Source organism: Nannospalax galili, unplaced genomic scaffold (genome assembly GCF_000622305.1).
Source record: "Nannospalax galili isolate Female #2095 unplaced genomic scaffold, S.galili_v1.0 scaffold186, whole genome shotgun sequence".
Classification (NCBI taxonomy): Eukaryota; Metazoa; Chordata; class Mammalia; order Rodentia; family Spalacidae; genus Nannospalax; species Nannospalax galili.
In genome coordinates, this window is record NW_008358774.1 from 3,108,892 (window position 1) to 3,121,032 (window position 12,141).

A 12,141-nucleotide genomic window follows, 5' to 3' on the forward strand; every position below is an offset into this window, starting at 1 on the left:
GCCTAGGTTGGTCCTGATCTTGTGATCCTGCTTCCACTCCCATGTGCTGGGATCCTTCTACTATTTTAGCTTTGTCCTCTGCCTCTAAGAGAATACTGTACAAAGATCCTTGAGAACCTGTGTTCTTTAGCCAATTTTTATTAAATTTGCCTGTATCAGAGTCTTTTACAGTAATCATATTTATTATATTTGGCGCTGAGCAAGATGATTTAAAGCTTGACATGATTGCAATAGGTCTTTAAACAAAAGAATGGAAATGAAGAATGTTGATTTTTGAAAAACTAAACTACTGAAATTCTAGAAATCAATACTGATAAGTAGGTAGAAAAGTTTCATAAAACAGCTGAACACAAACAGGGAATTGTAAAAACAAACCAATAAGGCTAGGGGTAGTTCAGTGGTAGAGCATTTGCTTAGCATGTATGAAGCCCCAAACACAACAAAACAAAAACCAATGAATGTGGAGACAAAAATGATTTGGGAAATAGTTTTTGATAAGAAACAAGTAGATTTTTTGATAAAAGGACCTGTGTACATATGCATTGTGTTCTAGTAAGAAGAAGTTACACTCATGATGGTATGCATTACAGCTCCTAAAACTTCTGCTCATGTTGTGGAAACTTTTCCTGGTGAGGCAAACAAACATCTCTCATTCCAGATAGGGTACAAAGGACAGATCAAATAAACAGTTCCACTCAGATGTGGTTTGTTGAACCAATGAGTTTAACTTACAGTAAAACTATATGTTTTACTTACAGGAGTTTGGGCAACTGAGCACTGAACAAAATTTTCTTGTCTCCAGCAACCCTTAACTGCTCAAATATCCTCAGGAAGAGGAGGGACTTCATGAGCCTCCTTTCCATGAGGGAACATTAAACTTGGGCCCAATCTTGTGAGGGTATTGAGTATTGAAATAATCATAGCAGCTGAGAGTTCAAGAGTGCAATAGTCATGCCATGCCTAGAGGATACCGTTACATAACACATGCATACTGAGATTAAATAAATTAATCAATGATGGGAGCCAGATATCTCCTCACTGAGGAGAAAGCAAGAAATCCAGAATATTTGATTATGAGATTTTGGAGGTATCAGAATGTACCATGTTCATACAAAGGAGATGGATATCTACAGAAATAATTGTAGAGATATGCATATGTGAGCTAGTATTTTATGCAAATTTCCTACCTCTGTTTGCTAAAAGGGTCTGGATCGATGACACTCTAGTAACAATAAACATGCCTTGCACTCTGATCTTGATTTCTTTCTCATAGTTTCTGTGGCATTTGTACTGTGGATTATGTCCTACCAAGATGACCTGTTCTCTGGCTTCTCTGACCTGTTATGCTCCTGGTCACCCCTATGTGGCCCACTTCTTTCCAATGCTGTCCTCTGGCTCTGTTTATATGTTGGTTTGGGCTTCTCATTACAACCATAGATTCAGATATTACTGGGAATATTGGTTGTTTCTAAGTCTGGGCTCTAGCTGTGTAGTTGATACCTAGACCTGGATGTCCTTAAACTCATCATTTCTTATTCCAGAATGGCAGCCACTCTCTAAATGACACAGCAGGAGCCTGAAACGCAGTCTTAAATCTGTCCTCCTGTCCTTTCCTTACATCCCTTTCTACTCGTACTCGTTTTCAATCACATTCATCTATTCTTCTAAATTTCTCTTACACCACCATAAGGCATTATACTGAACAGTCATTAAGACAAGCATTGTATCATATGTTGCTTTGTTCCCAGAACAATGAATGTTGGTACAATTTCAACATATTTTGTAGAATATATTAAAGAATGAGTAAGTGAATAAGTAGTTCAATAAAAAAATAAATAAATGGGTCAATCAACTCAAGCATAACCTTTCTGATGTTAAGAAACAGATTTTTTGTTTTAGTAACAGGTCAAATGAAGTGCCTAGGTAGGCGAGGAAATGGTTTCTGTTAGTATGAGGAAATGTGTACACAATGGAGATGAGCCAGAATACAAAATAAGCTGAGCGTGGTGGCGCATGCCTTTAATCCCAGTACTCAGGAGGCAGAGGCAGGTGGATCTCTGTGAGATCAAGGCCAGCCTGGTCTATATAACATAGTTTCAGGCCAGCTGGGGCCACAGAGAGACTGTCTCAACAAAACGAAACAAACAAAAAATACAAAATAAAAGCAATAGGTCAGCCAGCATTCTGTCAAGGCATCCACCTCCAAAGACTTCAACAGCTGGAGTTTACGGACTTTTGCGTTAATTCTCCTCCATTTGTACACAACACAGGCTGCTGTGTCGACACGGGTGGAGGGGCAGCTCTGTTCACATCTCATCTCATGACAACTCATTTCCTCTCTCCTCCATATACTTTTCCCCTTATGTATCATCGAGTCTGCCTGCTCATAGTTTCTGCTTTCTCATAACTGGTTGATCATGACTTATTAATGACTACATTACCTTCTGGCTTCATCTGTCACTGCAACTTTAGCTCGTGCTTTTAACTCTCTCTGATTCTCCCTGGACTTCCCAATCTAAGTCCCTAAGGACAAGAAATCGATGGGCTTGTCTCCATTGTAAAATGCCAGTGCGCTGGTTAACTGCTCTTGTAGTGTCCAACCTGGTCCTCCACAGTGTGGTTAAATAAGGAAGAGTCCTGTAACACAAACCATGGCCGTCAGCATTGTATTTGGTAAGAGCAAAAATCAAAACAGACACTGAGAAAAATGACTAACACTTATCACATTGCTCTGGGGGAAATAAAAAATATGTTTTTACCCTGAGGCACGGTAGGATAGCAGCCCACCAAGGTAGTGGGGAATGGCAAATGACGGTATTAGAGAAGCCGGCAAAGTCAAGTCCACTTAGAACCACTGAAGGTACACGGGATAAGAGGGGATCCCAGAGAACAAAAACACCTCGGAGGATATTTGAACATCTGTATTTTTTGCTACACTATTACAATAGCCAGGAAATGGAACCACCTAGGTGTCCATCAACAAATGAAAGAGTCAAGAACATATTGGCAACATGCACATGAAATTTTGTGCAGGCATAAAGGGAATCACGACATTTGTAGGAAAATGGATGCAACTGGACGTCATCAGATTAAACAAAATACGCTAGGCTCCAAAAGGCAAACACAGCATGTTTTCCCTTTTCTATGGAACCAAGATTTTTAAATTGCATATGTGTGCATATGTAAGTCATGAAAGTAGAAAGAGGATCGCGAGGGGGGAGGGAGATTATCAGGGAGGTGGAAAATAGAGCAGTGAGACAAGCAGAAGGGAGGACTAACTGGAGGGACAGAACCAGCTGGGGGAGGAGGGGTACAGGGAGCACTGTGGTGGAGGGGGATGAATGAAAACATGTAATGAAAGTAAGTATGAAGAGGACATGATGAAAACCATTACTTTAGAACATTAACCAAAAAGGGGGGGGGACCTATTGGGGAACCAACAGTGGATAGGTACTAGAGGAGAGTGTGGTCCAGAGACTGTCCTAAGAATATCATTTTAGGGGCTGGAGAGGTGGTTTAGCAGCTAAGAACTCTTGCTGTTCTTCCAGAGGACCCGAGTTTGAATCCCAGCACCCATATGGCACCTAGCAACTGTTTGTAACTCCAATTCCAGGGGATCCAACACCATGTTCTGATCTCTGAGAGCATTGCACAATGCGGGCACACTTACATACACGCAGGCAAAACACTCATACATATAAAATAAAATACTTTAAAAGAATATTATTTTAATCTACTTTGCACAGTACAGAGACTCAGAAGCAAAACAGAACTGTCCAGCAATAGTGAAATGATTTTTCTGCCTCTAGTCAGCACCCCTTCCATCCACGCAGCTTATTCTTATATTTTAAGCAGCATTTCCCTTGATTATAAAAATGTGTATGTAATAAATTTGGAAAACAAAAATTATAAAAGAAATTTAAAAATAAGTAATGATTTCACTCCCTGGCAAGAATTTCGATTATAACTATGGTTTCTTTATCTAGTTCTCTTTCCCATGTATTTTCCCCTGAAAGACTGAGATTTAATGCCACATAGTTTTGTATCATGGCTTTTCCTTTAGCTATACCACTAGAATAACAACATATCACCTAAAATATGGTTACAAAAATATTCTATCATTGGGAGGTGACATAATTCACATTCCCTCATCCTACAGACATGCTTTAGATTGTTTCTAGTTTTTCACTATTATATATTTAGGAGCGGAAGTTCAGAGAGATGGTATAGTGGTTAAGAGCATTGGTTGCTTGTGCAGAGGACCCAGGTTCAGTTCCCAGCACCCACATGGTGTCTCATGTCAGTTTGTAACTCCAGTTCCAGGAGATATGATGCCCTCTTCTGCCCTCCATGGGCACTGCATGCATGTGGTACACTAGCAATCATGCAGGCTAAACACACCTACACGTTTTAAAAAAAAAAATCTGTGAATTTAGGAGTTGAGTAAAAATTCCTAGAAGTAAATCCCAGCATTGTGGGTACATATTTGGTCATTTGCTTCTGCAATCTAAAAATTCTTCAAAAATTTAACCCATACCTTCAAGCTGTAATTTTTGTTGCTGGCGTCATCTGGAGTCTATTTGGTCTCCATGTCCCTCCACGCCCAGCTCCTGTAGCCTCTACCACCTGTTTGCCAAGGTGCGCTGTGCCTCTTTGCGCCTGTAGGTGGCGACTCACACTATGCTTCTGCTGCAAAGCCTTTCTTCCCACTCCTCCCAAAGAAAATGCATCTCATCCTCTAAGACTGTGCCAAAGCGTCAGGGTTTTAAATTCTTCCTGGAAAGCTATCCAGCTCTATCTCTCAGTAGTGCCTGAGTCGGTTTGCCAGTTTGGACGGCATTCTGCTGCTGCCTGGAGAAAACCTAACTTACATACAAATAGAGGCAGTTTCTTATATTACTTTAACAACTAAATGATGCTACAGCTACTGTGTTTGCTATTCTTTCAGCTTTTACCCCATGTTGAGAGGATGGCTGTAACAGCTCCAGGAAGTTGCTTTGAGTTCCAAACACAGACTGTATAAGATTTTTTCCTCCTTAAAATATTAAAAGCAAAACTGTTGGGGACTGAAGAGATGGCTTAGTGGTTAAGAGCACTGGTTGCTCTTGCAGAGGACCTGGGTTCAATGCCCAGCACCCACATGGCAGCTAACAACCATTGCAACTCCAGTTCCAGAGAATCTGATGCCCTCTTCTGACCTCCGTGAGCATTGCATGACATGGGTGCACTTACACACATGCAGGCAAACACTTATACACATAAAAACAAATATATACACAAAAAAACCAACAAAACCGTTCGAAATCCCCAGCTGAACCGGCTTATCTATTTCTTAACTACCTCATTGTAAAGTCCCATTTTAGGGGAAGTTTCGAAAGAAAGCATTTGCTTTTCTAAGCTCTATTCTGGTGGCAACAAAGTATTTGGGATTTGGGGAGTGCTGGGCAGGCAGACAAACAGGGCCTACAGCTATGGCCCTCTCTGTGCCTGCACTCCCCCTTAATTCCCCAGCCTCAACCTTCAGACCAGAGGTGCCTGGAAGGTAGTGTTGGACCACATTATCAGTCTAGGAATGGATGGATTCTTTTACTCTGCCAACTAAAGAATTAAAAGTCGTGGTGCCGCAACACCTTTATCCCGAGCACTCGGGAGGCAGAGGCAGGTGAAGCTCTGTGAGTTCGAGGCCAGTTGGGACTTCAGAGAAACCCTGTCTTAAAAAAGAACCACCCAAAAGGGGGGTTCAGGAAAGCATCTCAGACCTGCAGAGAACAACAAGCAAATAAAGTTTCATTGAAAGATGAATATTCACATACTTACACGTGCTCAAACAGGGAAAAGGTCTCCACAAGCGGAGAGAGTAACCCAGAAATGGAAAAGTCCCCTGGAGGGCCTGGGCTTTAAAACTTTTAGTGGTTTCCCCCTCCCTTAATTTTGGATTTGTCAACCTAAAGAAGAGAAGGCTGACAGGTCACAGCTCCAAGCTGAGATATATTCAGGGCTATATGACTCTAAGCAGGTCAGCAGAAGGGGTCCTATTGGAGTTAAAATGTAATGCCTTCCTACCAGACTGAGAAGCAGGAAATGTGCCATCGTTATTACTCAGTGACCCTGTTTGCTTGTTAAGGATTTAGTCCCTTACGGTAGGAAGAGAGATTTTGCACTGTTTCCTCAAAGCCTAGCATGTGCCTCAAACTCATAACTTGCATTAAAAAAAAATTCTCTCTCTCTCTTTTTCTTTCTCTCTTTCTGCATGTACGTGTGTGTGTGTGTGTGTGTGTGTGTGTGTGTGTGTGTGTAGGTCAGAGGACAACTTGAAGGAATTGGTTCTTTGCTTCCCCCAGGTGGGTCCCAGGGGTCAAACTCTGATCATTAGCCTTGGTGGCAAGCACCTTTACCTACTGGGCCATCTCTCCAGCCCTTTGGGATGATTTTAAATAAATGAAATACACTAGAGACCTCCCACCTTGCAATGCCAATGCCTGATGCTCAGCTTAGCCTGGACCAGCAGCAGGAACAGCAGCTTCCCTGGGTACATTCTTTCTCAAGCCACAAGGTTTCAAGGAAAGACCCATATTGGCCACTCACTAAGGTGGATGTGAAGGGCAGGTACTGGAGGAGGGTATTGGGGCTCATGCTGGGGCACTGTGGAGGTTTGTGGGTCTCTTGTCCCTCAGGTGGAAAAGAATCCCCCAGAGAGGCCCAGACTCCTCTGTAGGGTTTTCCCTGTTACCTGGAATTCTCTTCCCTACTCTGTGGTCAGTGACATCCCACTGGTGGCTTCTACCATGTGCACTTCTGCCACAGCAATCACCAGGGAAAGTCTCAAGTCCATCACCTCTGGTCAGTTCCCCAGCATACTGTTAATAGTGTTCTAGAAACTTCTCAGCTCTTTTTAATGACTCTTGATCCAAGCTAGCCTGGGTGTGGCTTGGAGTGTCCTAGGCTCCTCCTTTTGCCTGGGGCCTGCCTTTGAGTTAGTGTCATTGCATGATGAAACTCATTTGGCCTCTGTGGAACTCTCTGGAAGTATACAATAGAGAGAACTGTGCTTCATTCTTAGTTTCTTGTGTAAAATTCACTTTCTTTTAAAGCTAGCCAAATCTCTGAGCCCCTGTAGGCTGACTGTTTAGAAACATGCCGATTCACGGAGGTAAGTAAGAGGGACTTGGAATCAAGTTGTGCAATAAGAACCTTAATTCCCCCTTCCTGTTATTATAATTTTCATTTGGAGGCATAATTGCCTATGCTGTAATTTGCTCGGTCTGACTTTCCTGGGTAGATTTGATTTGAGTCAAGTGGGCCACACCCCATCACATCACAATTCACACTCCACATTGACATTCTTCCATTAAAAAGTCAAGCTGCAGCCCAGTGTGGTAGCACACACCTTTAATCCTAGCAGAGACAGGTGGATCTTTGTGAGATCCAGGCCAACCTGGTCTACCTACTGAGTTCTCACAGGCCTCCTGAGTCATCTTTTGCTTAGTGAAGTACAGTACACAGAGTTAACGCAAATGTAACTTCTATGTGTTCATGAGCCCATCTGGAAGACTTTGAATCAGCAGCCCTGTAATCTCCACAGGTGCCTAGAAATCGCAGTGACAGACAGAACCCTTGAAAGGCATGGTTTTGCTGTCTTCCAAAATCATGCTGGGGTACATACTTGGTATACTTACATGTGTCCAGGCAAAGCATGTATACATGTAAAATAAAAATAAATAATTTTTAAAAATTATGCTGGGGGCTGGAAAGAACCCCTAAAATAAGAGCAACTTCAGCTTCTCCCACAGGGGGCAGAGGGTGGCCACAGGGCTGTGAGTAGCCTAGTTGTAGGAATCCAGCAAGGGTTTGTTCCATTCAGCCAGATGGGCAGAGTCACAGTTCAGTGTATTCAGCTGGGGCTCCTTGGGGAACATGAACTTCCAAGACCAGGACACTTCAAGAGCTCTGACTTGACTTCTATGAAGTGTTTGTTGCTTAAAATTTTTTAAAAATTTATTATTATTATTTTTTTAATTTTATGTATATTCAGCTATGGATAGTTATTAGCTGCCATGTGGGTGCTGGGATTCGAACCCGGGTCTTCTGCAAGAACAACTAGTGTTCTTTACTGCTGAGCCATCTCTCCAGCCCCGCGTTTGTTGTTTAAACATCATCCTGAATACCAGCAGGAAGTTCCTCTTAGAATGTTTCTGTGTGTGTGTGTGTGTGTGTGTGTGTGTGTGTGTGTGTGTGTAGTCATGTGTGTGTGCTCAGATATGGATGTATATGGAGTCAAAGGACAGCCTTGGGTTTCATTCTCAGAGGCTGTCGTTTTTCTTTTCTTTGTTCCTGAGACAAGGTCTCCCATTGGCCTGGAACTCATCACATAGTTTAGACTTGCGGCCAGTGAGCTCCAGGGATCTGCCTGGTTCCTGCACCCCCAGCAGCAGATTACAAGTGTGCAGCATCATGTCCACTTTGGGTTCTGGGTATCAAACTCAGGATCTCATGCTTGGAAGGCAAGTGCTTTACCAGCTTAGCTATCTCCCTAGTTCCTTAAAATGTTTTTCTTTTCTGCAAGGTTGATTATGAATGGGAAGAATGGAAAAGAAACAGAAAAATTAATGGTACTGTGCAGGAAAAAAAAAAAGCCCAGAAACTTCTAGAGATATTTTAGTGTTGCTAAATGGACTAATCTATACATTGAACAGATCATAGACATAAGGGATGTTTGTAATGTCAGGTAGTATGTCATAAATGCTACCTTTCATCAGCTCATAGGCAGAGCTGAGAGCTAACCCTGTCTATTGTAAAACTGGCTCCCCAGCCATGTGTATTTGGCTATGTTTAAAGTACCACACACTCTCAGGGAAAAGGGTCTTTTCTTTCTGCCTATCTGCCATTAAAAGACCCTGAGTCTAGCTGGGTATGATGGCTGAAACTTGTAATTCCAGCATTCAGAAGGGTGAGACCGGAGGATTGCTGTTTGAAGCTAGCCTGGGTTACAGTGAGACTTTCAAAAACAAAGGAACAAACAGCTTGTGAGTTCATCAATTTGTTTCCTTGTTGCTTCTGAACTTTTGCTACCATTTCCTGTCTTCTAGCCCTTCTGTTCACCACACAAGAATGAAAATACTTTCTTATTTTCCTAAACCATTACCCCCATCAAAACCCAAACGGCATGACAAAATCATTTATACTTTGCTTTAAGCTTATTAAAATCATCAAGAAGGATAACGATGATGATTCAATACTATTTTGTGTTAGGAGGAACAAGATCAAAAGATAAGTGACAGTATAAAGATGTCATTTGTGAATTAATGATGACAATTATGTGATCTGCTTAGCAGTTATGGCTAATTACAATACGGTACATATTGATGGGACATTGTTAAATGTCAGCTAATCTTTTCTGTGCTTCTTATTTGATTAGAACAACACACTACACACATGGACAGCTTTCAGAAGTTATTACTCAATGAGCCAACATAGTTTTCAAAAGCAAAAGTAGAACCATTCTTCATGTGCCATTTTGTCAAGGACCACACATACCCTGTCCTTAATTCTTGTTGTTCCAAATGTGGTTCACATATGTAGCAGCAACATCACTGTGGGCTTGTTAGAGATACAGAGGCACAGGCCTCAGCCCAGATTGACTAACTGCATCAGGATCTGCATTTTAAGGAAGTTCCCAATGACTTAATTCACAATAAACTTAAGAACGTGGCTTGAAAGTCTCCGTCTGTCAAAGGGAGCCACCGTAAGAATGGAGACTACAAGTAGAAATAGGTCATTAATGTAGCTAGAATATGCACATCAGAAAAAAACTTGTGGCCTACGTAAAGTAAGGATTCCATGCTCCACATGCTCTCATTCTGAACATGGGGCCACTCACCTGTACTTCTAACAGGCACCACATGTGTCCGAGAAGACTTCGCAGTCTGTCCAAGCTTTCTTCTTCATTCTGCTTCTGAGAAAGTCTGGTTACAGAGAGCAAGAAACTTCTTAGCTCCAACGTTTTCTGGAAATACTCACACTTACTTAGTTGCTACTGGACTTACAGTCAGGTAAGATCCCAATAAACACATCACAATTTGAGATGCATTTAACATACCCACCTCCAGAGCACCCTCACTTAGTCACATTGTAGAGTATCGGTTGTTCCCCTTGTGTTTGTTTATGGGGCTGATTGGGAGATGTGGCTCAGTGTGTTGCCTACCATCAACAGAGAGGATTTTACCACATTCCATTAGCTCAGAAAAAAGATAAAAACTCAAAATTTGAAACGTGGTTTCAAGTCACAATGTACGGCTTTCCCGACAGCGTAAAGCTGAAAAGTTAACGGTCAAGGCACTGCAACCTGCCAGTCTGTGCACATGAATTCAAATGATCAACTACGTTTCTTTAAACACAAAAAGAATTCTAGAGGAATACCCACCGTGTCCTCTATCAGCTCACCCTCAGTCCTATTTAAGGAGTTTTGCTAAAATTGGCTAAACCACATCCACAGTCTGTCTTTAGCAGCATTTTCCAGACTATTCTCCTGTTGGCTGTTTGTCATGTGATTGACTAGACAGGGGCAGGATAAGGTGGGAAAGGTACCTTTTGAGCAGGACTTAATACCAATATTTTTTTTCTTCAATGCCAAGACTATGTATTAGATACAAAATTTTATAATGTGATGATAATTTTATATAACAAGAAATAAGCCCATATTATTAAGATACCAAGTTAAACAGGAAAAAATGGTTGAAGAATGTATTTTATAGATTCTTTTGTATGATTACACTTCAGTTTGATTCCATATGAAATGTTGAAACTAGTTAAATTGGGAATATTGTTTCTGTGTTTAAAGGCAAAAGTCTTCATTCTGCTCACTAACCAGCCGTGACTCTCCAGGATCAGTCTGCCTTCCCAATTGGAAGGCAGGTGCATTGGAATTTCAGGTATAAATGATTCCACTACTGGGTCCCTACCCCAAATTTCAGAGCTAATTTACTCATTCTTTTCTGAGCCAGTGTGACCATGAGGCACAATTGGCCATGACTTCTTAAAGTCCCATCCCAAAGGGTAACTGCTTACTATGTAAAAGTGGCTGAGTCTACAGTTTCAGAAGGCAGCCCAAACCAGAAGTTTCTATAGAAAGGACAGCTCAGCTAATGGGAGCTTCATGTCTGATTCATGGTTTTTAAAATGATTATTCCCCACGCCCTCCCTCTCCCCACTGGCTAACTCCAAGCCATCCCACAGTAGGGTTTAATGCATTACAAGAACATGTGCAAGGATAAGGGTTGCTGTGGATTCTTCTAAACATACATAGCCAAATACAATATGATTAACCATCTATTCATGCAAATGTAACTTGTGTATTGCACAATTAGTGAAATTCTGTAATTTTTATGTTATACTCTAATGTATAATAAAAAAATCATTCTTCAGAAAAGTGAACTGGGGGACAGAGAGATGGCTCAGCAGAGTAAGAGCACCCACTGCTCTTCCAGAGGACCCAAGCTGGGGTCGCACCACTCAACCTCCTATAGCTCCTGCTCCAGGGGATCTGATGCCCCCTTCTGGCCTCCACAGACAACTCCCCAACATACACATGGCATATACTCACATGGATACACACAAATATACATAAAATAAAAATAAAATAGATCTTCTAAAAAATGTCACCGGAATTCCCCAAAGGTCTTTGAAAAGATGTGAAGCACCTGAGAGCAGCATAACAGAGTAGATGAGGCTGGGGAACAGGCAGTCTACAGAGAGAAGCATGCTGTACGATCTAAGAAAAAACTGGAAATATAAGTAAATTCATTAGTACATATAAAAATCCAGAAAGAAAAATGCTTGTCAAATTGCTTAAGGTCTTAGGGCTGAAGAGGTGTCTCAGCAGTTAAGAGCACTGGCTGCTCTTGTAGAGGACCCAGATTCGGTTCCCAGTACCCACATGGCAGTTAACAACAATCCCTTTCCGTTCCAGGGGATCCGATGCCCTCTTCTGGCGTCCGTTTGTAATGAACTTACAAACATGCAGGCAAAACACTCACACAGATAAATTTAAAAGTATATATATTGTTTAAGGTCTTACAACTTCCTAATTCCGATTCACATTTGGGAGATTTTCCAGTTGTTTGTCATTGCTCATCTATTGAATAC